The sequence below is a fragment of the Rhopalosiphum padi genome, chromosome 4, assembly GCF_020882245.1.
Source record: "Rhopalosiphum padi isolate XX-2018 chromosome 4, ASM2088224v1, whole genome shotgun sequence".
NCBI lineage: Eukaryota > Metazoa > Arthropoda > Insecta > Hemiptera > Aphididae > Rhopalosiphum > Rhopalosiphum padi.
The window spans coordinates 11,252,217-11,278,250 of NC_083600.1; the positions used below are offsets into that span (position 1 = coordinate 11,252,217).

A 26,034-nucleotide genomic window follows, 5' to 3' on the forward strand; every position below is an offset into this window, starting at 1 on the left:
TCACAGTTTCATTTAAAGAAAAAGTAATAATAAGATAGTAGTGCCTTTATTATAAGCATACAATACAGACCGAGTTTAAGATTTATTACATATTCAAATTTTTTTTACACTTAAATAAGATGCTTAACAAAATAAGTTAAATATCAATTTCAACATTGAAGATTATCACTGACAATGCTTCCGTAAATATTCATTAAGAGAAGTGTTTCCATTTGCTATCCATTCTGCTTATATTTTCAATCTTTAAAAATCAATTTAGAAGAAAGTTAAAAAGAAATAATCTTGTAAAAAACTATACAAGTAATATTTAAATAAATATAATGAAACAACAAATAGCTGCATTAGCTTTTTTTTATTACTGATCAGATAATAAGAGCGTAAGAATATTTGAAAACCTTCAATATAATGTTTCGCGTAAGCTTAGCAATTAAAAATTATCAAAATAATAATTAAGTACCTAAGATTTTTTTTACAACCTTTGAAGTTAAAATTTAATTTTTACCAAATTGAAGCCAATTTGAATTAGTGCAAAAAATAAAATAAGTTTTTTGGAAAAATGATGTTGAGTTTGAAAAGTACTGGACATTTTTTATTTTAAATTGAGCTATATAGTAGATCCAATGTGCTACCAGAAACCTCAATCAATATTGGAGATTACGCTATCTTTTCTTGTATTAAAAGTGTTTAAAAAAATAATGCTTAAAATAAATGCAGTCAACATAACTTTTCCTCTATACATTTATATAATTTATTGTTCTTCAAAAAAATAGTATCATAGTAATTATTGGAACTACAAACTTTTTACCAATTGCCATTATACTCATAATTATTTTTTTTGCAAAATTTTATAATTAATTTGTATATTTTTAATATTTATAACATGATTCTATTAACGTTGTCCTAAGTTACGTTGCCATTTATTTATTAGTTAATTACAATAAATTATAATTATATGACAGAACATTATAGTAATTATTACACTATATTGTTATGATTGTAAAAATTATCAAACATTTAAATAAATAATAATTATTTATTTTATATATGATATATGCAACTCAAATGATAATTCGATTTTATTACTTAATTACTTTATAGAAAATGATTTCATAAAATTCAGTTTTATAGGATTCACTTTTAAAATGGTAATATTTGTATTATTAATATAGAACTCTCTACAATGTTCCTTTCAGTTTTTTAAGTTACACAACATCAAAAAGAAATCGATTTTTAAAAACTACTATTACGTAAATATTCCAATTTTATCGCTGGTTTTTGTTAGTTTTTCTCGATTATTAAGAAAAGTACTGATAATTTCCTACTTTGGTATTCTCGAAATATGAACTAGATTAAGCCTTCTAGAAATCACTCTCATTGTTAAATATTGAAACAAATTTTCTACTTTAAATTGTGATGATAGATTCAGAATAAAACTTCACATTATTCAATTATTGTAAAACTAACACGCATAACTTGCTACATCGCTCAGAATCTAAAAATAATAATAACCTATGTTTAATTTTAATTTGTAGGTGTACAGCTTTAATATATAGTGTAATATACTTTTTTTGTTTATATTAATATATGTTTATATTTTTAGTTATTATTCAAAAATTGTATTATACGAGTACACATATTTTTCGTGTAAATATCGAATTTATTTATAATTTAACTAAAATACAATGATGAGAATATGTAAGATATAATATAGATGGTAAAAAATATTAGAACTTCAACATAAACTTATAATTATTTAAATAAAGGCAACGCTTAATTATTTGGTCCTAAGCTCTAGTAAATTGAATCAAAGTTATATAATTATAATTTTTTATTAAATTATAATAATAGTAACTCATAAAAAATCAGTTGAAATGTATTTAGAAAAGTTCTAAAAGTTCTATTAATTACCAACTGATTTTTGAATACAACTTTATTAATAATACATTTTTATTTACAAAATGTAATTATTATGTCAATTTAATAATGTAAATTAATTATTACAATTTAGGTCGTCACATCATAAAAATGATTTAATTCATTTCCCGGGATTTTCTTGGTTCATTTTATTTTAAATTATTTGAAACCTTTTGTATTTATGCACTCTGATTTTATTAATATTGAACTGGTTCAGAACAAATTGTACTCTGTAAAGTTTTTCAATAATTTTTTTTAACATATTTTAATTATTGGTTAGCTTTTTATGTAAAATGTATTTATTCTATGTGTATAGAAACTGTAATTTTAGACTATAGCCAACAATAATATTACTGATAGTAAGTTTTAATAGAACCTCAACTGAACTCATATACTGTATGTGTTTAATTTTTACTGTTTTTCTTTACTTAAAAAGAAAGGAAAAACATTATTGAGGATCACTATCTAAATAGGAAAACATAAGGGAGAGTTTTATTTTTTCAACGGGAATCAAGTGTGTCTACTAGGTGCTGGGGTTGTACTTACTCTCTAGAAACTAAAAGAGACGGTTCTATAAAGAGTGGTACTCCACATTTGTATTTGTATATGTATTTTGCTGTTTCGCAAACGCCATGTTTGATGCAAATTTCCAAGTATTATTTTTTTATATTATCATTATTATATTTTTATGACAACTAGGTATGTTGTGCAGCCCAAAATAATGATGTCATTATTACTACGACGTGCATAATTTTATGCATACTTATATTAAAAATAATATTAGAGTGTACGCATTTCAAACAAAATATTACTCTAGATACTTAAAACAAATGTATTTTTTAACAATAAAACATCGAGAATTTATTTTGAAATTCTGTTTTTAATTTTTTAATTTATCTTATTATTAATTATTTATGATAGTTGTATAAGTGTTTTATATTCAAACATCAAACTTCGGTAATTGCTATTTAGTTATAGTCTAACCCTAAGACCATAAAATTAATAAATAATTATGTACCTAATTAAAATAAAACAAAACGCACATTGAGCTTGAATACCATCATGAATTATATTTTTTAAATTAAAACATTTTTTATCCGAAGAGCAAAATTAGATATTCAAAAGTAATGAATAAAATTAAATAATGTTTTAGCGAGTATCGATATACTTTACAATACTTATGTATGATGTACTAAAGTGAATAAAATTTGTTTTTTGTATAAGACGTAAAAACTAACCGATGAGGAATCTATACTTACACATTAACACTATTAATACTTACTATTTTACTGTATTATAGAATATCATCATTAATAGTAAAGAATAATACATTTTTTATTCAATTAATATATTATTAAATCAGTATTTGATAATTGGCACATTTCATATAAAAATAAATTTATTTAGAAAATAAAGGTGTTTATTTTTAAGTTTCAAATTGTAAAAAAAAAAATAATGGTGGAAATAAGAAAATCAAATAATCTTTTATTTTATTTAAATTTAGTTTTAGTAAATTGCTTGATAAAATAACATGCTGTAACATTTTATAGCTGCTATAGATTAGCTTGCTATCAAGATTCCTACTACAATTTGAAAACTTAAGATTTTTAAAGTTTTATTACCTACGTTATTTTTATTCACAAGATGATTAAATTTAACTACACTTCAAAATTCATACTGGAATTAATTTTTTAAAAATAACAGCAAACTTCTAAAGAAACTAAAATATAATGATATTTTGTACCGTTTTTTTTACAAAAATGCATTCATTGTACGTGCTGTTATTTAAAAAAAAAACGCGTTCCAAAGATTCGTTTAACTCGGATCTAGTTTTTTCCAAATACTGAATTAAATTTACCAATAGAAAATTATTTTTAAATTGCTAATCAATCAAATGACTCCAGTTGTATGAAAAAAAAATGCAATCTACTATACTTAGTTGTTTATGTAAGTAAGTAATAAAAACATTAGAACTATATCATAATTATAAATATATAAAATGATATAGAAGATTTAAATAGTTTACGTATATTAAATAATTTATTAAAACATTAATTAATATTTTAAATTGACATTTTGTCCAACAGGTTCACCGCGTTGACGACAAAAGGACACTGAATTTATTAAAATTCTACACTTCGCTAATTTGTACTGAACTTTTTACTTAAATGTATTTAATATGTATATAATCTATTTGCCCTCAAGTGTGCCAATTACTTAACGAGAAGACTCATGATGGTGTTTAAGAAAACGAAAGATATTCGAGGCTGATCGGAATTTTAAATCAGTTGATGAAAATAAAAACCAAGTCCTTGGCCGTGAGATTTATAAAGTGAAAGGGTAGTAAATATTTTAACTATAATGGCATCAGTTTAGTATGTATTACAAAATATCGGTATTTTTTCTCCAATCTTATAAGTGTATATGTAATGGATTTATTAGTTTTTTTACAATATTAATCATATAGATACAAATTTTAAGTAGGTACATCACAGTTTCGGTTTAATTTGGCGTGAACCCATTTAATCTACTGTCAATTGAAACTTGCCATTTTTGGACACTGAGAGTTCGAATACCTTTTCACATTGTTTTGGACTATATCCAGATTAATCTTAATCTGAGTTCAACAATAAGATCAATGATCAGTTTTTATTTTCAATTCTATAGCTAAAATTAAATCGTTTAATGCCAAATTATATTTAACGTAGTTATGTAATAAAAACTTGGTAATTTTAAAATTAAACTTTCATATTTTTATTTTGAACCATTGAATCATGAACATTTAACTTCGCCATTTAATCTTTATACTAAAAGTTTCAAAAGTAATAAAACAATCAACACACTCAACAATATTCTTTATAGTTAACCTATTGTTAATTTGCTTATTAATAAAACCAAAACCCCATGTAAGTTATTTTATGTCATGTACATAAATTAAACTAATAGGTGCCATGCAAAAATCTTTGTACTTAATTCGTTTAACCTGAGGATGGTTAATTTTAGAAAGAAAAAACTTATAGTTTCGCGTTAAATGTTCGTAATTTATAGTTAGTTGAAACTTTTTTTTTTTAGGAACCCTACTAGAAATTCACGCTATATAATATTCTCGTCTTATGAAGTATGCAAACTAATAAAAAATTCCATACTGCCTGGAGATCATACCTGCAGCTATATATTATAAAAAAGACATATCACAAAACTTTTTTCAATGAGTTAATCGTTCAAATATCAAGTACAATATAGTTTAAAAGAATTATATTTATTTACCATAATAAATAACTATATTTAACGGTAAATAATAAATATTAATTAACATGGAAATATATTTTACCATGTAAATAATTATAGTAAAATAAACATTAAATAATTAATAATAAAAACAAATTTACTTGTATATCAAATTAAAGGAATATTATATTTTGCAAACAAAACGTACCACTTAAAAATATTCAAACTAAAATATTGTACACCAAATTTGTACCATAGAAAATATTCACTGAGAATATAATTATTTTTTAAATAGGTTCTAGAATATTTCCTGTTATCTTTATTTTTCCCTTTTAAATATAAATGTTTGATAAGAATAAATCTTATATTTTTCATTTTTTATAATATGTTTTTATAAGAATTTTTCATTTTAAATTTAAATTCAACTTAAATCATTTTGTTTTATGAATTATGTCAAGTTCTTGCATTATCCCTTAATAAAAACCAAAAACTGTTCATATTTTTATAATATTTTAATATTATCCTTCAATATTTTCATGAAAAATATAATTATTAATTATGTAGGATTAATAGTATAAATTATTTACAAAAATTGTATTTTTTTAGTTAATTTATCTGATCTATACAAGATGATATGATATGTTCCAACATATGATTAATAATTTTTTTATTATTTAATACTTGATTAAGTATTATGATTATTATTTGTTACGTACAAAAATATAATTTCTATAAGTATTCTATAAAAAAGTCATTTATTGTAAAAAAATAAAAAAAAATAAATATAAGACTATACTTAGTGGCAAAATAAATTAATTTATAATATAATACCACAATAGCCATTGATTTGATTCATTCAGATAGCACCTTAAGATGATTTTCGGAGTTTAAGTAGGTATTTATTTTTATGAACTAGTTATGTTGTAGATAGCGTTCATATTTGCTATATTGCAAATCATTTTAGCGGAATATAAATAAAACTATCGATTTTCTTTATACTCGTATAATACAACTTTTGGAGGAACTACAAATCAAAAATATTTAAACATTTTAAATCAAATTAGATTAATTAGCTAAACATTATAACCTAATGGGTGTTGTACGTCCATTCAATATATAATAGATATTGCGTATTTGCATCTGAAAGTGTATATAATATAATATACATATTTATACAATATTATAGTCCACAAAATAATATTGTTGTTATTATTAATGATTTTAAATATTTTTATAATTAAATAACCGTGCAGTGATCATCCTGTGACACACAGATGTGTATTATATAATTATTATTTTTATAATAATAATTATGTATGTGTATTTAATATATACATAATTAGGTATATGGCTTATAAACAGCCAATAAATAATAGTCTGTAATAGTTACTTGTCATTTGTCAAAATAGTCTAATAATATATTTCTTTGTGCACTAGGCCATGCTATAATATAATATTATTAAAATGTATCGAGACCACAAAACGTCGAAACAAAAATGTTAACACATTTAAAAATAATCGAAGAATCGCAAATTTTACATGCCAAAACCAAAACAAAATAGTAGCTATGTGGTTTATTTTATTAGTTGCCATTTTGCCAAACCATAATTTGTTGTGAAAGTAGCGTGAAACGAAATAAAACAATTACTTAACGGAATAATAGAATAAAATGACGAATTTGTCAAAATGTGTTTATGGCCGGGTCGGAGAGAAAACAAATTTTAGTAAAACGTTTTTTTTATTTCATTTGTCCGTATTATATTGTAATTCTTTATACAACATAAAAATTTAATAAAAATAATAATATACGCGTCAAAATGACGAAACAATAATAATTTTAGCATCGGCGAGTTTCTGCGTGATGCACATTTTTATAATCGTCTCTAAGCTCTCGTACACCGACGCACAGAAGCGTAAGCGTTATAAACTATATTTTCACATTATATATTATTTTATATGTAAGCGCGTACGATATAATGTATATATCGGTAACGTCGTTTTCGAACTCGCTGGGTACCACCAGCACCAGCACCACCACTACCACCACCCCAACCACCACCGACAACTCTCGGTAAAACTTCCGGTGGTCGGTAGCATTGAATCTAGCAAAACGGCATGCGAGATGAAAGACGCCTGCTGTCCTGACGGGTGGGTGGTTGAGTGGGTGGTCGTGGACCAAAACGTGGTGGCGGTTATCGGGTTGGGGGAGGGGAGGGTAGAGGGGTAGTTGTAGTGCCGGTGTGGAGTGGAGTGGTTACGGAGAAAGGTGAGCGAACCGGCGGCAGCGGAATCGATGCGGCGCGCACTCACGGACCACGGTTATCGATAGTCAGCTGCGGCGGCGAATCCCGGGCGTCAAGCCGTCTACGTCATCCGCCGCGCGTGCACACACACGTACACTCCGCGTACACGCGCGCGCACGGCGGCGCTCTCTCTAGGCCGTTGCTATTGACGACGGCCGCTGCGGTGGCGGACGAGGAAGAACAGCGAGCGCGAAAAGTCCCATCGGCAGCGGCGGAGGTCTCTCATTGATTCATCTCGCGCGTGCAAGCTCGCAACTCTCGCCCGCGCGTGTCCCATTAGTGTGTGTGTGTGTGTGTATAACATACAAGCGAAACTCTCGGGGCCTTTCGGTTTTGCACCTACGGGCTACCACTCCGCAGCACCATCCACACCGCCCGCAACAGTCCGCCGCCGTCACATAGCCACAGCCGCCGCCAGTCGGTCTCGTGCCGTCGCTAAACTACCCTTTTTGCACCCATTCTGCCCACCCCTGGCTGCTTGCTCGCCGCTATTGCCACCACCGCCACTTCTGCAGCAGACGGTCCGTCGCCAAGGCAACGGCCACGACGGTGAGCGGTACTCTACACGCACAGCAGCTCGGCGATCGCACGCACGCGGTTTTACCAAAATAATATTACGCTCTCTTTCTCTCTCACTCTCTCTCTCTCTCTCTCTTAGGGGGGCTCCGGACCGGCTACCTACACGAACCGCCACCAACGATGACCGCCCCCCCACCGTTCGGCCGCCTGCACGCCCGGCAGTGTTTACCCTTTTCCGTGTCCACCAGTGTCGTGTGTGTGAGTGCCCGCGTTTACAAATGGACATTATTACGTACGTACGCCGAGCGGTGTGTGTATCTAACGATCGTGATAGGTCGGATGATGGGGATGCTGGATATCGGATATAGGTGATTTGGCGTAGGTGACGATGGTATCCGATAGTTATTATACGGTAAATGAATATTGAATGTATAATATATATACGTATATCAGGGTATACACTATACACTATACACTATACGATGTGCCTAGGGGTTTTATTATTATTGTTATTATTATTAATAATTTATGATTGCCGGATTTAATTGGCCATAGCGAATCGCGATGAATAAATATAAACAAAATTTGTTTTCACGTTTACGGTCGGTCGCAATAATAACGGACGACCATTCGGATTTACAGGAATCATAGAAATTTCATTATTATCCCGAGTTACTATGGGTTATTGATATAATTATAATTTATAATAACACAAGAGTTGAATTCCACATGTCGTATGATTTCACGTTAAAAAATAATAAACAGTAGTATAAAACAATCACGGTTATTGGGTTTCCCATTATGCAAAATAATTTTCAAGATTTATTTTTATTTATTATCTATTTTAACATTAACAATGACATATTTACGACTTTTTCATGGAGTTGGAGGATAGGAAGGAGTAACAAGGAAAAAATCTGTATGTCAAGCTGTCTGGGATACTCATTGGTTCTCCTCCTCCTCTTATTATTGTTATCAAACATTTATAGGAAGCCCACTAATATGGGTCAATGGCTTTTACTTGAGATATGGCGGTGTTTTATTTGTTTATTCATATGGTTTTTTTTATGTAAGTAACTGACTTGATGTACAACGAATGTATTTAGGTGCCCAGTTTTCAAAGGGTATCGTAAAAATGATATTCATTTTTAAATAAAAACGTTTGATGTTTCGTTGAACCTATTGTTAAGTTTTAAAACTTATTTATATATATAAAAAAAATTGATATTTGAATAAAAAAGAAAATTTCAAATGTCTATAAATAATTCATAAAAAGACAAAGTATTTTGAACATTATTTTTTCATGTCTAGAACATAATAAATGAAAAATAAGCATTGAAATATTTACGTTCATTCGCCTTCGAATTAACAAAATACAGTATCTATTTTATCAAAAATTTGTGTTTTAGTTTTTTCCTGATAACAAAAAAAATCAAAAATGTTAGTTATCTCCAAAATCCCAATTCTTTTAATTTTTACTTCTATAATCTAATCACACTTATATATTAAAAATTTGAATTTCATACATTTTTACTCATCCAAGGGGTGTAATAACCGAAACAAAAACCAAAGAAGTAAACAAGAAATACATCAATGTAAACCAATATATAATCACTGCTCCACTCAAAATTTAAAAGACTAGAGGAGTGGATGGTAAATCATCCAGATAATGGTGTAAATACACCACTGAAAATTAGATGCGCAGTTATATGGTACTAATATAAGTTATAATGCATATTATTACATAGAACAATGTACTTACGGTAGTTTCTTAAAACAATTGTCTTTTTTTATAATAGTATGATTTAAATTGAATACTTTTAAAATGTTAAAATGATATAATATACTCGCAGAACATAAAATAAACACGTTATTTTACCTATGCGTGGAATAAAATACTCAATCTATACATCAAAAACCGAATGAATAACTCTGCTAACATTTTAATAAGAACAATATCATTTGAAAGCTGGTGTTCATCTACAGTGTTTAAATAGGTTTTTATACAGGGGTTGAGGCTGTTGAGGTACATATAATACATGTAATATTTTGATACAATCATTAATAACTTTTATACATTTATTTTTCAACAAATTTTTATACTCATTACCTATATATTGTTTGACACCAAAAGAGTCAATAAGTATTTTTTTTTTTATCGTAATGGAAAAATACACGTGTCAACGTTATTACTGTCAATTTTCTTGTCAATTGTAAATGTTCAGCTTTATATTTCATCTAAAATGGAAGTTTTTTTTTTATAAGTTATTATTTTACACATTTAGTTGTTCAAAATTCATTATTCGTAAATTTAAATTTATATTTATATTCAATAAAAAGTTTGATAGAGACTTAAAAACAAAACCTTAGAAGGTGATTTATTTCTGTTTCAAGTAAGTAAATTACTAAATTATACATTTCAAATCTATATTAATAATATTAGTTTTGAATTGTATAGAAGTTAAAGAAGTTTATTCAAATCCAATTATATTTCTATAGGTTTAATAGGTTTATATATACATTTTTCAAGCCAAGTTATTTTTTTTCCTTTAAACTTCTTTATCTAAATGATAAATACAATTATTAGATAGATGCCTTCGACAAATTGTTGTTTGTACGTTCCTGACAGTTTTCCACGACTAATAGCGTTCTGATATGTAATCACATAACATGGTTAAAAAAAAATAAATGGATTTAAAACTAGTTTTTATAAACCAAGTAAATTTAGGGTTTTTGATAAATTTATTTTCTGTAATCATTTAGGTTCTTTAGAATTAGAGATTAAATTGTTTTTCAATATAAATATTTAAGTTGATCACAAACAAGGTAATATAGGTACATTGTTGCCTAATAACAAAAGAAAAATGGTAACATATTTCTTTAGCAAATTACTGTTTTTCATATTGATAAATTAAATACTTTTTCTAGAAATAGATACTTATAACGACTTTTGTAATAAAGTATAAAATATACCAAATAAAATCTAATGTACTTTATAGTAGGTATTGGGTATACGTAGAATAAATAATAAAATTAATCTATGATCAATATGCTTGTAGATATTAGCGGTAAATATAATTCAATCATATTTTTTTTTTTAATTTAAAGATTAGCACACTTGCATATGGTTGTGAACAGCATTATTACTAGAACTTATGAATTATGATAGTTTATACAAAATATACATATTTTTATCAATCATACTCCATTTGCCCAAATGAATAAATTGTTTCCATAAAAATGGTAATATGTACACTTATTGCTCGATAAAAACTTGATATTGTTTTACACTTATAATATATTGTTTACATTTTTAACATCTAAATTACATTTACAAATCGTACATGGCTCATGATTTCCCAAGTGAAACAAGACAAATGTATTTAGGTACTTAAGTAAAATATCTGTGTTACAATTTTCTCGGAAACACAATTCACTCAAGATTCCCAATCCAAATCCTACAACAACGTTATTGTCCACAGTCGAAGGACTTTTATCAATTTCGGAAATGTATAAAATAATGAAAAGTGCTAAGACCGTGAAATAAATCCCCAATGATATAATATACTCTGAATAACCAATTTGATTGAAAACATAGATTACATTTAAATAAAAAATATCAAAACTCTAATTGAATAATTTCAAGTGGATTGGATAAAAATTACTACTAAAGGTGAGTATTTAATGATTTTAAAATAAATAATCTGTATTTTAATTTATACCTAATCATTAATTTGTGAAAAAAATTTTATAAGATAGTTAAAAATAAACTTGGAATTCGCTCTGTAATAGTATCCAGATAGAATTATTAATTAATAATGATCAAATAATGAAATTTCAAAATATTTGCTTAATTATAATCTAGATTTTAGTTTTTTCGACTTGTTTTAGAAAAATTTTATTTTCAAGTCAAATAGCTTAAAAACTTAATATAATTTTTACATTTTTTCTCTATTTGTATATTGATCACAATGTGTTCTATATACCTACTCGTATACATTTCATTATTTATTCTAGAGATATATTATTCCAAACACATAAATTGTATAAGTTTTCAATATTATTATTTAAGTATATAAAATTAATATAAAAGGTATATAGTATGACATACTTTCTATAAAACAAAAAGGAAAATTGGAATTATTTAAAAGCTAGAATTTTTCATTTGAATGAACTTTTTCCAATTAAAAAAAATACGGGTGCGCTACAATTATACGTTTTACTTTCATAACTAAGCTCTTTATATGATATTAATTTATTTTTAAGTTCAATCATTCATTTAATTTTTTTTCATACCGATACAACAAAATGTGTAATGCTTTTAAACTTTTAGAATGGTATTGAATTTCTACCAAAAAGAAAAAAATATAAACTCAACCCAGAGAAATAAAATATATTTATAAACTTTTTTCTATATAAATATAAATTAGTTTACTATACATAGTTTATAATAAATGATGTGTGTATAAAATGTGTGGGATCATGTTCGTTATTGTACCTACCTTATATAAGTTGAGTTATTATGAGTTTATAACATATAATAGCTGAATAATAAATATTTTTTTTATATACTAATTTTTAATTCATTAGTTGTTTTTTGGAATGATTAATGATATTTAATGTGCATAACACTAAAATGTACACGTGATTTCAAACATTTTTATACTTAAAGAAATTGGACCTAAATTGGATTTTGATTTAAGCTTTTGATGGTCTTTCGATTACATTACTTAGTTCAAGATACTCAACACAAATTATAAAATTTAATTTAAGATTTTAAGTAGAATACTTTTGTACTTAACTATAATGATAATTTAATTCATTAACAATATAATATAAGCAGGTATTCTGTTATTTTATTGTTTATTCGATAGTGGTTAATGCTGTCATTTCAGCACATTGATACATTTTATCAATGTGATTTTTTTGTTGTAATATAATTTAGAATGAATTTAAAGTAAATACTTAATTTTTGTAAACATGACAATTTTTTAGTTTTTTACGATTTACTCTATAATACTTATCTTTTTGATCAAGTTGGCATAGGTGTATTACCAATATTATAATGTCGAAATGAATAGCTTTATTTTTTTGGTATATATATAATTGTACAAAAATTCACGTTTTTTCGCTGATAGAATTTAGTTATTTTATTGTAATTCAAAAATTATTAAAAAGAGACTTAAACTTTCCACCATTTCCTAAATTATTCTAACCTAATCTGACCTTCGGTAGAAACTCATTATGATTTTTTTGTCAAATATTAGTTTAACATATATTAAGAAATTACTTATATAGATAGTTATAATAGCAATACACTAATACAGATATAATATAAGCTATCATTTTCCTTAAAACTAAAAAATGTACCTCTTTTATTCAAAATAATATTTTGTACACAATGGTTTATCATTGAATTCAATTATAACACATACATTACAGTGACTTACTCAATGACGACGTACACTCGAAACTTAATATACAGCTGAAGCGAGATCCTCAGCTTTTTATTTTAAACTTTGTTCCATTATACTCAAAATAATATTGTTAATAACATTTTTAATTAAATAATATTTGAAACTAAGGTAAATTAGTTTTACCAATACAAAGATGAACAATAAATTCAAATACTTATAAATACACAGAATTTAGTGGATACTTATTTTAATTGAAATATGTTATTAAATATTTAATGATTCAATGATAATTTAAACGATATTGAAATCAAATATCGAATCATATTACAACGCTGATGATATTTGTAACGTTCCTACAATAATGATAAAAATAAAAATATAAAGGTAATTAATATTATATTTTAGTATTTCTATTATTTCTTGCCAGTAAACAAAAACTATAGTTGTTCCGAAATTGAGAGATTTTGTTTCTTCAAAACTCGCATAAAACACAATATAATAATAATACATTATATAATACTTATAAAAATATATTATATTATTATATATAAAGGACATAAGAATTTTTTTAAATTTTAAATTTAGTCACTCTTCACGCCACGTGGCGAATTCCAGTGAAAGAACCATCGAGAGATGCGACAGCGATCGGTGCCAAAAGAATGATAGGAAATAGCAACGAATTCGCACGCCGATTTAAACGTTAAACTATTTAGGCCGCAACAAGATGAGTGTACACAATTGGAATGAGCAAGATAGAGATATGTGTCTATTTTTGTTATGTCAGAGAATAAAATGTTAGTTCATTTGTAGTAGAAACAAACAAACGACGGCGATATTCCATTGTGCAGACGGCCAAAACCTATCTGTTTAATTGATTTCCACGAACGTAATATAAGTGCAATATATAATATAACATATTCAATACTGCACAAGAAATCCATAAAACAGTTACAGAAACTGTAATACTGTAGAATATCTATATAGGTTGTACCTTACTTCAGTAAGTATACTAATTGCTTAGTTGCATTATTACTAAATATTAAATAATACCATATACTTTTTAGACTTTCTATTTTTATATTCAAACACTATAAGAAACAATCACTATACATTATACAACAATCTTTATTTGTAAAAATAAAAGTATGTAATTTATTTTTTAACTAAGCATTTTAATGTAAGCATAAACAGTTAGTAGTTACTATGATATTTAAGTTTCCATACATTTTAAGAATATCAGAAAACCAAAGTAATATTATTATAGATGATTATAGAGAGAAACAGAAAAAAATCAACAAATTCATTTTTCGCACATTATTATTAAATAAATTTTGTAATTAACTATATCTGAAATCATATGACGCCTGTAATTAAGACAACAGTGACTAATTAAATAATAAGCTATACCTTTAACTGCATACATAATCTTACTGAAAAAAATAAGTTATGTTTAAAAAAAACAAATGAATGGGAATTTTAGATTTGAAACTATAGGCATTTATTTATTGATTAGGCTTTAGTTTAAAAGTTTTAAACAGAGACGTAAAAACCATCAAAGTTCTATAAAACGTACAAAAAAAAAAAATAATAATTTTTACGACTGGTTACTAATCGTAGTTTTCTTATTTAGAGAAAGTTAGGCATTGTATAACCAAAGTTTATAAATCAAGAAATATATATTTTAAATTTTATTATTCCATGTGTCTTATAACCACCATATAAATATTATGAATCATTTACTACAAATATTTTATTGAATGTTGCTGTTAAAAAGTTGTAAATAAAATAATAGTTTTCAAAAACATAAGTATATTAAAGAATAAAATAAATAAATATCTTACACCAAATAATTATGAACCAAAATAAAATTTATTTGAGTATATAAATATAAGCAATACAAAAATAATCACTTTTGTATTTTACTGCTAAATTAAAACACTACATTTGAGGTTAAATTAAGTTTGTGTCGTTTATGATCATTATAAAAGCAACATAAATGTGACATATTTATTTATGTGTTAATAATATCATAATAGTGCTTCAGATTTCCCAGATACAAGTATAATAATGCATTGTTTTCATAATAAACGAAACACATATGTATATTAATATTTCCTCAAAAACCATTGATCAAACATTATAATTATTGTTAAACAATGTTATATAAGTTATGAAAAAAAATACTAAAATATTGTCAACGGGTCATTTGTTTTCACTAACTTTTATTTACTCACATTTATTTTCAATTTTTTTAAATAATTTATTGAGTACAATAATTTACAGTTGGAAGAATCCGTATAGCCGTACCTACATTATACATAATATAATTAGTAAGTTTACCTATTATCAATTTTACTCATCGTTACAGGAACCGTATAGATTATAATATATCATGTATTATTTATCATTACTTACCACGTAAAAATATATAATATATATGTACAAGTAAATAATAATTTATACGACTAAATCAGTTGATGTACCAACTATAGGTACACTATATATATTATTTTATATTGACGTGACCTTATATAGTATATGGTTATAGCTTTAGCAACTAATTTCCAAACTCTTCTTTCCACTGATCGTGCAACAACTCATAAGTCACAGTAAACTCAACTATAGATATTTAATATACTGTAGTTATTAATTATTATACTTATGATATATTTCAAGGTTTGATTTTGATTTTAATATTCCCCTTATTCGACTTACGCACACATGACGCACATAGATCACATTATTAGAACCACTCTTTCTTAGTACAACCCCTTTCCCAACACTACCATATACACTTCAAGACAAGGATTTCACGGTTCACTTGACTGATATAAGTACGCGATGCTGTACTTACACAAATACGCAGGTCGTTGAAAAACAACACTTATAATAACAGTAATAATAATGATCGTCGTGTGACAAAACAACAGCTTTATAAAGAAAGTAAGATATACATAATATACATAACATATGAGTATATGACGTAATATGAAAAAGTTTCCAACGTTTCTGTCGAAAGAACTTTCATGGTCCTGGGGACACGCTTTTTATTCAAAAACATTATATACGTGATTCAATCTACGTTTTGTTGGTCGTCGCGTATAAATGTAATATTTTTATTTAGATTTTTATGGGATAGGTACAACTGAACTTAGTACTAACATCTAAAAAAATAGCTTCGGTCTATAAGAAACACATATAGGTGTATGTACACAATATATGATAAACACTTACAAAATTAAAATATAATAAGAATCATATACAATTTTCAAAATAAAATAAAATATCTCTTTTCATTGCAAATTATGTTATTCAATAGTGTTGTGTCAATTAAAAATTATAAATATCAATGAAAGTTTATCTATGTCATTATTCGATATTCTTTATAATTATTTAAACACCATGTAAATAGTTAATCGCGAACAAAGATACGGCAATAATACGCTACTTGTTGACAAACAATGATAAAATAATGACTTAAACTTGGGAAAAAAACAATAACAAAAACATTTATAGTTTCTTTCTTTTTCCCTTTACAGATCTTATAAAAGTTATGGGGTCAGAAAGCAATCCAAACGTTTTGTGTGCCACGCTACACACAGTTCCTTCGGGATATTAGACAAAAAATGTATATATCCTTCCTCTCATCGTATAATCGTAAAATTTAATATAATGGATATGCATGACAAATTTTACTTTCCTGAGACATTTCTAGCTCAAATCACCTCAAGTTAAACGTACGTGTTGACGGTACTATCATCGTACGTGCTCTGTAAGTTTTTAAAAACCTCCAGGGAATATCTACACTACGGGGTTCCATAATTTTAAATCTGATCGAATAAAGTTTTTGCACTTGTCACATATTTTAACCTAAATTTTTGTTTTTTTCTCTTCGTGGCTAGGTTTTTATTTTTACAATACCTTTAATGGTAAAAATTATTTGCTGTATCGTGGATACAAGATATTTATACTTTATAATAAAGGTAGTCATAACTTATGATATATTATACAAACGCGTAGTAGTACTTGTATAACTTGTTGCACGAGCCGTTAACAATTTATCGTGCAGCAAGCGTCGAATGCAAATCAAAAATAGTGGAGAAAATGTTCACATTCATTTCTTAAGAAGATGTTTTAATTATTATTTATTATTGTCGATTACTACTACAATTATTATATTTTAGATGACAGAATAATACCTTTGAAGAATAATAATCGTCCACAAATACGATTGTGTCAAACGGATGTTATGGTCCTATGAAAATTAAAAATCTTGAAATACGAATTGAAAAACATATAACAATGAAATTAATACAAATGAAAATGTTTTATTTTTCTTGTTTTTTTTTGTAAAAAAACCGGTATATATTAATAATTATAAGCTCTCTCAAATAAAATAACGAATCTAAGAGTATTGCATCTTTAAAATGTAAGAAATGTTAATGCAATCACAAAGTTATGAATCGTTACTTAAATGATAAATGTAATTAAGAAAGCTGTTTGCAAATATAATTTGCCTATACTCACTCACCTTAAAAAAATTATATTTAGGCAGTTAAATCAATTAATTTGTGGTAATATAGCTGATAATATAGTTACGCGGCTTCCCATTAACTATATGGTTTCTTTTTTCAACACCCAACAAGTTCTAGTCAATAAATAAAGACTCTACCCTTAATATTTAGGTTTAAAATTGTAACTGTAAAAATACTACATGTATTGTTAACAAACAAATAAAATGTATTTAGAAATTATTCGTCTAGACGTTAATAACAAATTCGTGTAGACATAATGGCAACAGCTGTGAATTTGTTACTTTAAGTGACTTAAATAGTTTATATAATACACATAACTAAAATAATGATGAATTAAATATAAAATTCTATAAAAGTTACGTGAAACACAAGAGATATGAAATTCAATTGTTATTTTGTTAAAATTATCTCGAAGTAGAGAAATACAACTTTTAATTGTTTTTCGAGATGACAATAATTTAAATTCTTTATTTAAAGTTATACAATCTGTTCATTTTTGCTCTTAGTTAAAAAACGATTATTTAAACTTAATATACTTGCATTGAAATCTTATGAATTCAGAACTAAGGACATGGAAGATTGCATATTTTTAATAAATTAACTAACTGATACACAAATATTTTGCATTGTATAAAGAGTTATTTTTTCATATTTCATATATAAGTACATAATTCTTATAAGTGTATAAGTGTGTGCTTTATACTACATTTTTCTATTTATTTATACAATTGTTTTGGCTTATAATACTGATAGGTAACAATATATGTTTTAGTAAAATAATTAAAAGTTACCCATCAATAATAATAAATAACATGAAAATTATTTTTGGAGAAAAAACTATAAAATAAAATATCATTAATGAATCATAACTGACAAGCATTATATATTGTTAATATAAGAAATACGTTAAACTTTTCATCAGCAGTATATAATATCGTATTAAATTAAAAGATCAATATGTTAGGACATTATACTTCATAATATTATAATATCCAATTATAAGTTAAACCTATAGCGCATAAGAAAAAACTGATGACTACTAACCATTATTAATGAATAATTTTAATTCCCGTATAAAGATGAAGATTTGCAATTTTGGACTTTGAAAAATATAATAATATCCGTAAATCGACATAAAAATTTATCAAACCATATGTATCTAAAAATGATCTATACATATAATATACGTATATAGAACGTTTATATGTTATTTATCTCTGAAAAAATACAGATAAATTCAGTTTATCTGAAGAGATTTACTATACTTGAATATTTAGCAGGTGCATCTCTAATCTCAATATCAAAACAAATTTAATATCAATAATTACATTTGCACAATGCTCAGTAGTCTTACATCATGCGAAAAAAACGGAAATCTCGTTATTATTCAAATTACCAACACAGTTTTATTAACATAATTAAAATATAAACCTCAGAAGTTGAAAAAAATTCTAGTAATTTTGGTAGGTAGTTATATCTCATATAATTTTTATCAATACTTTATGAAAACTATTTTCATTAAAATATTATATATATTATTGTCGGTTTAATTTTAGTTATTTAATTCGTTCACCATAAAATAATCAATAATTTGTAAATATTATCGTAAACCTAGAGTTCTGAGTTAATGTATTGCTATTTTAACAAGTACGTGTAAGATAGGTATACTAGATAGGTACACCTCTTAATCATGTCTTGGTTTTACTCTATTACGAAAAAAAAAACGATTTGTGTGAAAACTGAAATATGTTCTATTTGAATAGATATATATGCCTAACTAACCTTTGATTGACTGTTGGTTTTGTAAGCGTCCGATTGCGTGTACGCTATAAGTGATGCTGCAGTAGTTGATCTACCGAGTGACTGCGGTTCCGGTGTCGGTAGCGATGGTTGTGGATGAGGTTCGCGTGGTGGTGGAGATGGTGGCAGCGGTCTTATCCTAAACGACCTGGAACCGGATGGGTCGCGTAGTAGGTATTATCCTCTACAGTGGTCTGGCGGGAACAAGAACGTAGGCTGCCGTTACCTAAGTACATGCACATAGGTATATAATACAATGTATAATCGGGCATACGGAGGTATTGGTGCGAAATCATAATATTACGCGCATAATAAATGCATCACAATTATGATTATCCATCACGTCACGGCGGACTGCACGTCGTGCGGATAAACACTATATGCATATATATATATATATATATAATAATAATATTATTATTTACGGTCAAAGCCGACTATATGATAATATTACGTTTGGCGGCCGCTAGCCATCCAACGGGTACTCGAGAGGATAGGTACAGGCAGCGGTGTGATGGTGGTGTGATGACGGTTATTACACGGCAGTGGAGGATCTAATGTGGTGGCGGTAGTGGCGACGGTGGTGGTTGCGGTGTGGATGTGGCGGTGGAGGTGACGGTGGTGGTTGTTTTGGCGGTGGCGGCGGCAGCGGAGACGATTGTGTGTGGCGGTAGTGGTTACGGATGATGATGTGTAGTGGTGGGATGACGTCGAGCGAGTAAAGTCCGGCGAGACGACCGCGACGACGGACGACGACGGCGACGGCGACGACGACGACGACGCGACAACGACGACAACGGTGGTGGCGGCGGCGACGATGAGCACACGCACACACACACGCGCAGCGGTGGCAGAGTAATATTTTATTATTGTGTGGACGACCGGCGAGCGTGATCGACGGGACGTTATTGTGGGCCACTGCTGCTGCTTCTGCTGGGAGAATACGTTTATATATATGTATACGTTATGTGTGTGTGTGTGTGTGTGATGGAGTTGATTGCGCGCCTCCGCGAAGAAGTTGATGAACACACTCGTCCGTCCGTGTGCGCGCGCGGACGAATGCGTATGCGCCAACGCGTGTTTGCGCGCATCGCGGCGCATATATATATATACAGCGCTGGGCGGAACGCGCGAAACGTTCGCCCGGCCCAACGTGCTCAAGAAGAGCTGTGGCGCTACCGGTGACGACCGCGAGCGCTTTGCTATACACATATATACCTGTGCCTGTCCCTCCCCGCCGGCGCTTGCTCGTGTGGGTGTGTGTGTTTGTGTGTGCTTATGTGAGGGTGTGTGTGTGTACGCTCTCTGCTTTGAGTTTTCGCGCAGATCAGTCTTTAGAAATGTTTGTCTGTTTGATGATAATATAATATACGCATTGATGGCATGTCTCTGCCTGTAATATCACAATATTGCGAGTGCGATGCGATTTACTGTAATATTATAATATTAATATGTATAAATACACATTACTCGCATTGCATGTATTAAACATAATATATTGGTCATAGAATCAGAGTAGGACGGAATGGGTATTTGAAATTAGGAGTTGTGTAACTCTCCTTACTGTATATAGTATATATAGTAAGAGTCAAGGCCGTAACGGGAAATTAATTTCGGGTGGGGGAGGGTAAGCTAAAAAAATTGTGGTTTGATTAAAACAGAGACTGAAATAGTTATTTTACTACCACATAATATAACATGAAAAAATTTCGGGGGAAGGGGGGGATTGAACCCCCAACCCCCCCAGGTCTTGATAATAGTAAGTAGGAAATCAGCAAATGATCTCCTTAAAATTTTTTAGGTACCCAACAATACGATTAAAAAAATGATTTGGTATATTTTATGTATTAATTACATTTCAGAGATAATTTATACATGAATCTTTATTGTTCTATAGAATCAACAAGAATGGATTCACACCTACAAATATAACATAATATTAAAACGAATTTTGATGTATCCATTGTTTCCGCTCGAGCTGGTAGATAGATTCAACAACTCTTGGATCAATTAGTACGCGGTTTTTTTGAAAAATAGTTCGCATTATCCGTAGAAGGTTTATAAACCTATATATTGCCATTGAAATCCCCTGATCGCCCCACTACTTTCTCCCAGAGAACTGGTTATATATACATAGTTTATAATAAATAATACATTTTTTTTTTTTGATTTGTGGGTTACCTTGGTGTCGAATACACTACAGACGACTATAAAAATTATAATATATAATGTATATGCAGCATATAGGGATGCAATACTATAATATAGATACAAGATATATAATATATTATATATATGTTTTAGCGTGCAAGTGACTACCATTAGTAGAGCCAGAGAAACAAATCTTGTTGAGGCAATATGAAATTATGTTATTTAACACTGCCGCTGTGTGCAAGGAGAGTCCCGCTGTTAAGTGTTTATTTTACGATTGATTTTAAAACCAATAATTGTTTCCGACCAAAAACTGCATCTGAATTGTATAATGTATTGTATTCATTTTACATTCCCAGAGTGCACGGTAAGTTGCAGAGAAAAGACGATCATAAGATTAACACGTATCACTCAAGTACGGGTTTTACGACAAAGTAATACCCAACGTGTGGCTATTTTAAAAATTTTAATTTAAAATCACTCATGCATAATGTAAATTTGGACAATACCAACCATTTATACGTTTATATAATATTAATTATATATTTAGTTTTAACTCTAAATGCAGTGTTACATTTACAAAAATCCAGGTCGAAACCTCTTGATATACCACATTCAGAGTTATATTTTGTGGGGTATAAATGTCTAAATGGTCCAGTCTTCGTACTCTAAAAACATTACTATTACATTGTCCATTTGAGAAATAGACGGTATGATGTTAGATGTTTTCCAAATATTTTCTGTACAATGCGCTAATGTCTGTAGATCTTGCACTTTATTTATTTTCCTTGCAAGAAAACAAACTTTATTGGTAACTGAACCTTTCGAATTGAACTGGAAAATATTTGAGGTATAATAGTATTTTCAGTAAATATATGTTTTCTCCCATAGTACATCCTATCAAAATTGCAAGGAATGAAAAACTCAGAGAAATATTTTGAACAATTCAATAAAAAAAAATCATAAAAAGTTCAATAGTGTCGTCCAAAATGTGGTATATAAAAAAAAGCTTGTCCTTTTACACACATAAGAATAAGCCACCATATAAAATTTTATTTTGAGAAATAACATTTAATGATATTTCAAGTATTTTTTTGTTTGACATACATCTATATTGAAAATTCTACTATTAGAAACTATTATAACTCACGACAATATATCTTAATTATACTATAAATAATATTTTCCATTTGTTAAAACTATTAATTTGAAAAATACAACGTCGGTTAATGAATTATACATATATTTATTATATTTATGTTTATAGCATCTATATTTTCAATCCTAAATAGATATCAATGTAAATGTAAAACACATTATTTTTATGTATCTATCATTGCGTTTTGAAGCAGAAAATGTATTTTAATTTTTAATTTTGAGGGTGATTTCTAATACTGAATTTAAACTAGTAAGTATAGTTTAGAATAATTCGATACATTTTTTTTGTAAATCAAAAAAGAATAATCGTAGACTTGAAATTTTTTAAGTAAAAAAAAATAATATTAACTAGATTGTTAGATTCTTGTAATTTGTTTAAATATTTTTTACTCTTCAATACAATGTATGATTAACTTATATGCTTATCAAATCAACAATTATTAAATCTCGAAAAATCTATTTTAATATTTTAGATAATATTTGAAATTAAATTTATAAATTTAGTATTTTTGGAAAAAAAAACTCATTGTATAATGTATATAGGTACTCCGATTTATATTCGTCCGTTATTTATGTATAGTTTTTTCGTTAATTTAATCTGAGGAAGGTACCCAATTTATATTTTGTCAAGGGATGAGAACTGATAGGATAGCTAACCTTCACCACTGGATCAATTCAATTTCGTAATGGCCATAAATTAAAATGAAAAAGTAGCACGAGATAAACTAAATGTATATTGCTATTTTTCTTCCTTGGAACAAAAATAAAATAAAAACATTATTTGCAGCCTTAAATAAATGTATAATTAATGTGTTCAAATTATTTTTATTATTATAAATATCAATCAAATAACATCAATTTATAAAGAAAATGTATAATAATTAATACGTATATAATATAAAGTAATATCAAAGCTTTATTCATTATTTAAGTACTGACACCTGGTTAAATTTAAAATTAGGTCGGAATACCTTAAAAAAAAATCCTCGAATTTAGAAAATTATTATTGTATTATGATGAAAGGGCCAAGGGGCTTAACATTTAAAACCTGAGGCATATTAGGCATATACTTGTCAATATCAAGGTTTATCTTTTTATTTTAATAAAAAAAAAGAGTATTTTCACCAAAGTATTTCTACCTTTAAAAAATTACTGTATAATTTGTAATAATTTAAGCTTATACGAAAAATTATCATTACAATGTTTAGTACATTTTTGGAATAGTTTACGGAATTAAAATTTTTGGATTACTTTACTAATTAAAATTTTACCGAAAGTGTGAATATTTGTACAATTTTGGTAAGCTTTTTGTGAATTATTACTAGACATTTTTTTATTAAAATAGTTTTAAAGAAATGTATGTAGGTATATACGTAATGTTTTATACCTTTAGCATAAAAGTTATTTTCTCTCGATAAATTGAAATGGTTTTTTTTGCATATTATGAAAATGTCTACGCTTGTTTTTAAAAAAAAAAATCACGTTTACATACACTTTATAGCTGAGTACTTAAGCCGAATATGTTTCAGAGTAAAAATCAATACCCACTGAATTTCATAAATGCATAAATTATTATATTACTGTCTTATATATATTTTTTTTAATCATGTCAACATAAACTTGTATAGGTATATAATGCATATCAAGAGTGTAGGTTTTTTTATAGTATAATGTATATTCATAGTTCTTATTCAAACCAACACTTAAACAGAGATATTGATTAATTTATTATAATATTATACTCATCTGGCTTACGTAGTTTTATATTTTAAATCTTTGAAAATGGTCCTTCAATGCACTATAATAGGCTTCATAAACTACATAATATTATCCTTTTCAACCTTCATCAAAATTATGTTGGTTGTCATACATTGACTTTAATTAAATCAATAATATACGTGTACTATTACTTATTAATAGAACAATGTTTGTTCGAATCTATTCTGAAAATTAACAATTTAAGTTTTAAATTAAAAACACTCAGGAATAGACTATTATAATATACAGATGTCAGATAGTAATTATTGAATGGGAAAATAAACATAACTTTTTATTCCATGAACTTATTTGATAAAATTATGAAAGGTTGTGATTTTTCAATTGAATATATGAATCTTGTAAGTACCTACTTATAAGTACTTATAAATTATAATATAATTCATATAGTAATACAATAAAAATAATTCATATAATAAAAATCATATAGGTATTGTATAATATTGTATCATGCAGTATGTTATATATATAATAAACACTACCTATATTTAATTATTATTACCTACTTACACATATCTACAATGAGTTTATCAGTCTATTGTGTCAAGTTTAAAGTTAAGAAACGTAGATCTCTATCGTTTATACGTATATTCATCTCTTAACTTATTGAACACTGTATTATATATATCGCATTAACATTTCATAACCCACAACAAAAAACATAATATTATTAAGATTTTAAAATATTTAAAATAAAGCATTAGGTATTATTATTAATATTAAAACTTATATTTCGTAAGTTTAATAAATTTACAAAACGCATTGAAATATATTTAAATACTTCTCATAAATGGATACAATACATGTACAAATCGAAAATGTTTAAGTAATAAAAATACTATATTTATCTTTTATACATTTTGTTCATATTTCATCTTATCTTAATGGTTTTCCTATTCGAAAAATGACAAATGATTCAGTAAAGTGTTTGGTAAGAAGATGAGATCGCATTATCAATGGACACCAAAAAATTTGCAAACTTATTGAACAGTAAAAATTAACACAAAAAAAATTACAGATTTTTTTAATTGTACATAAACATAAAACATTTTTATAATATACCCACTTTTTACTACATACCTACATATTATATGTATAATAAATAATAAATTAATATTTCAATATATACTAATTTCAATGTATATATATATGTATAACCAATTCTCTATAGCGTCTCTCTATATAGAAGACATTTAGTAATTTCTCGCATATGTCCACTATGTAGAGGTTTTT

General features: G+C 27.3%; 1 protein-coding gene across 6 annotated transcripts in view; it reads right to left on the reverse strand.

Annotated features, from left to right (window-relative positions):
- Positions 1 to 20,767, reverse strand: part of LOC132931002 (poly(rC)-binding protein 2) — a 42,437-nt gene extending 21,670 nt beyond the window's left edge. For 3 of the 6 annotated variants that reach the window (XM_060997171.1, XM_060997170.1, XM_060997172.1), the window contains exons 1-2: positions 20,171 to 20,761; positions 19,699 to 19,942 (exon numbers count right to left, since the gene is read on the reverse strand). The gene's annotated coding sequence lies outside the window, so the exon portion shown is untranslated. Of the gene's footprint in view, positions 1 to 19,698; positions 19,943 to 20,141 lie in introns of all 6 variants that reach the window. The other 3 variants (XM_060997169.1, XM_060997168.1, XM_060997167.1) reach the window with 3 other exon arrangements.
- Positions 20,768 to 26,034: the final 5,267 nt, after the last annotated feature.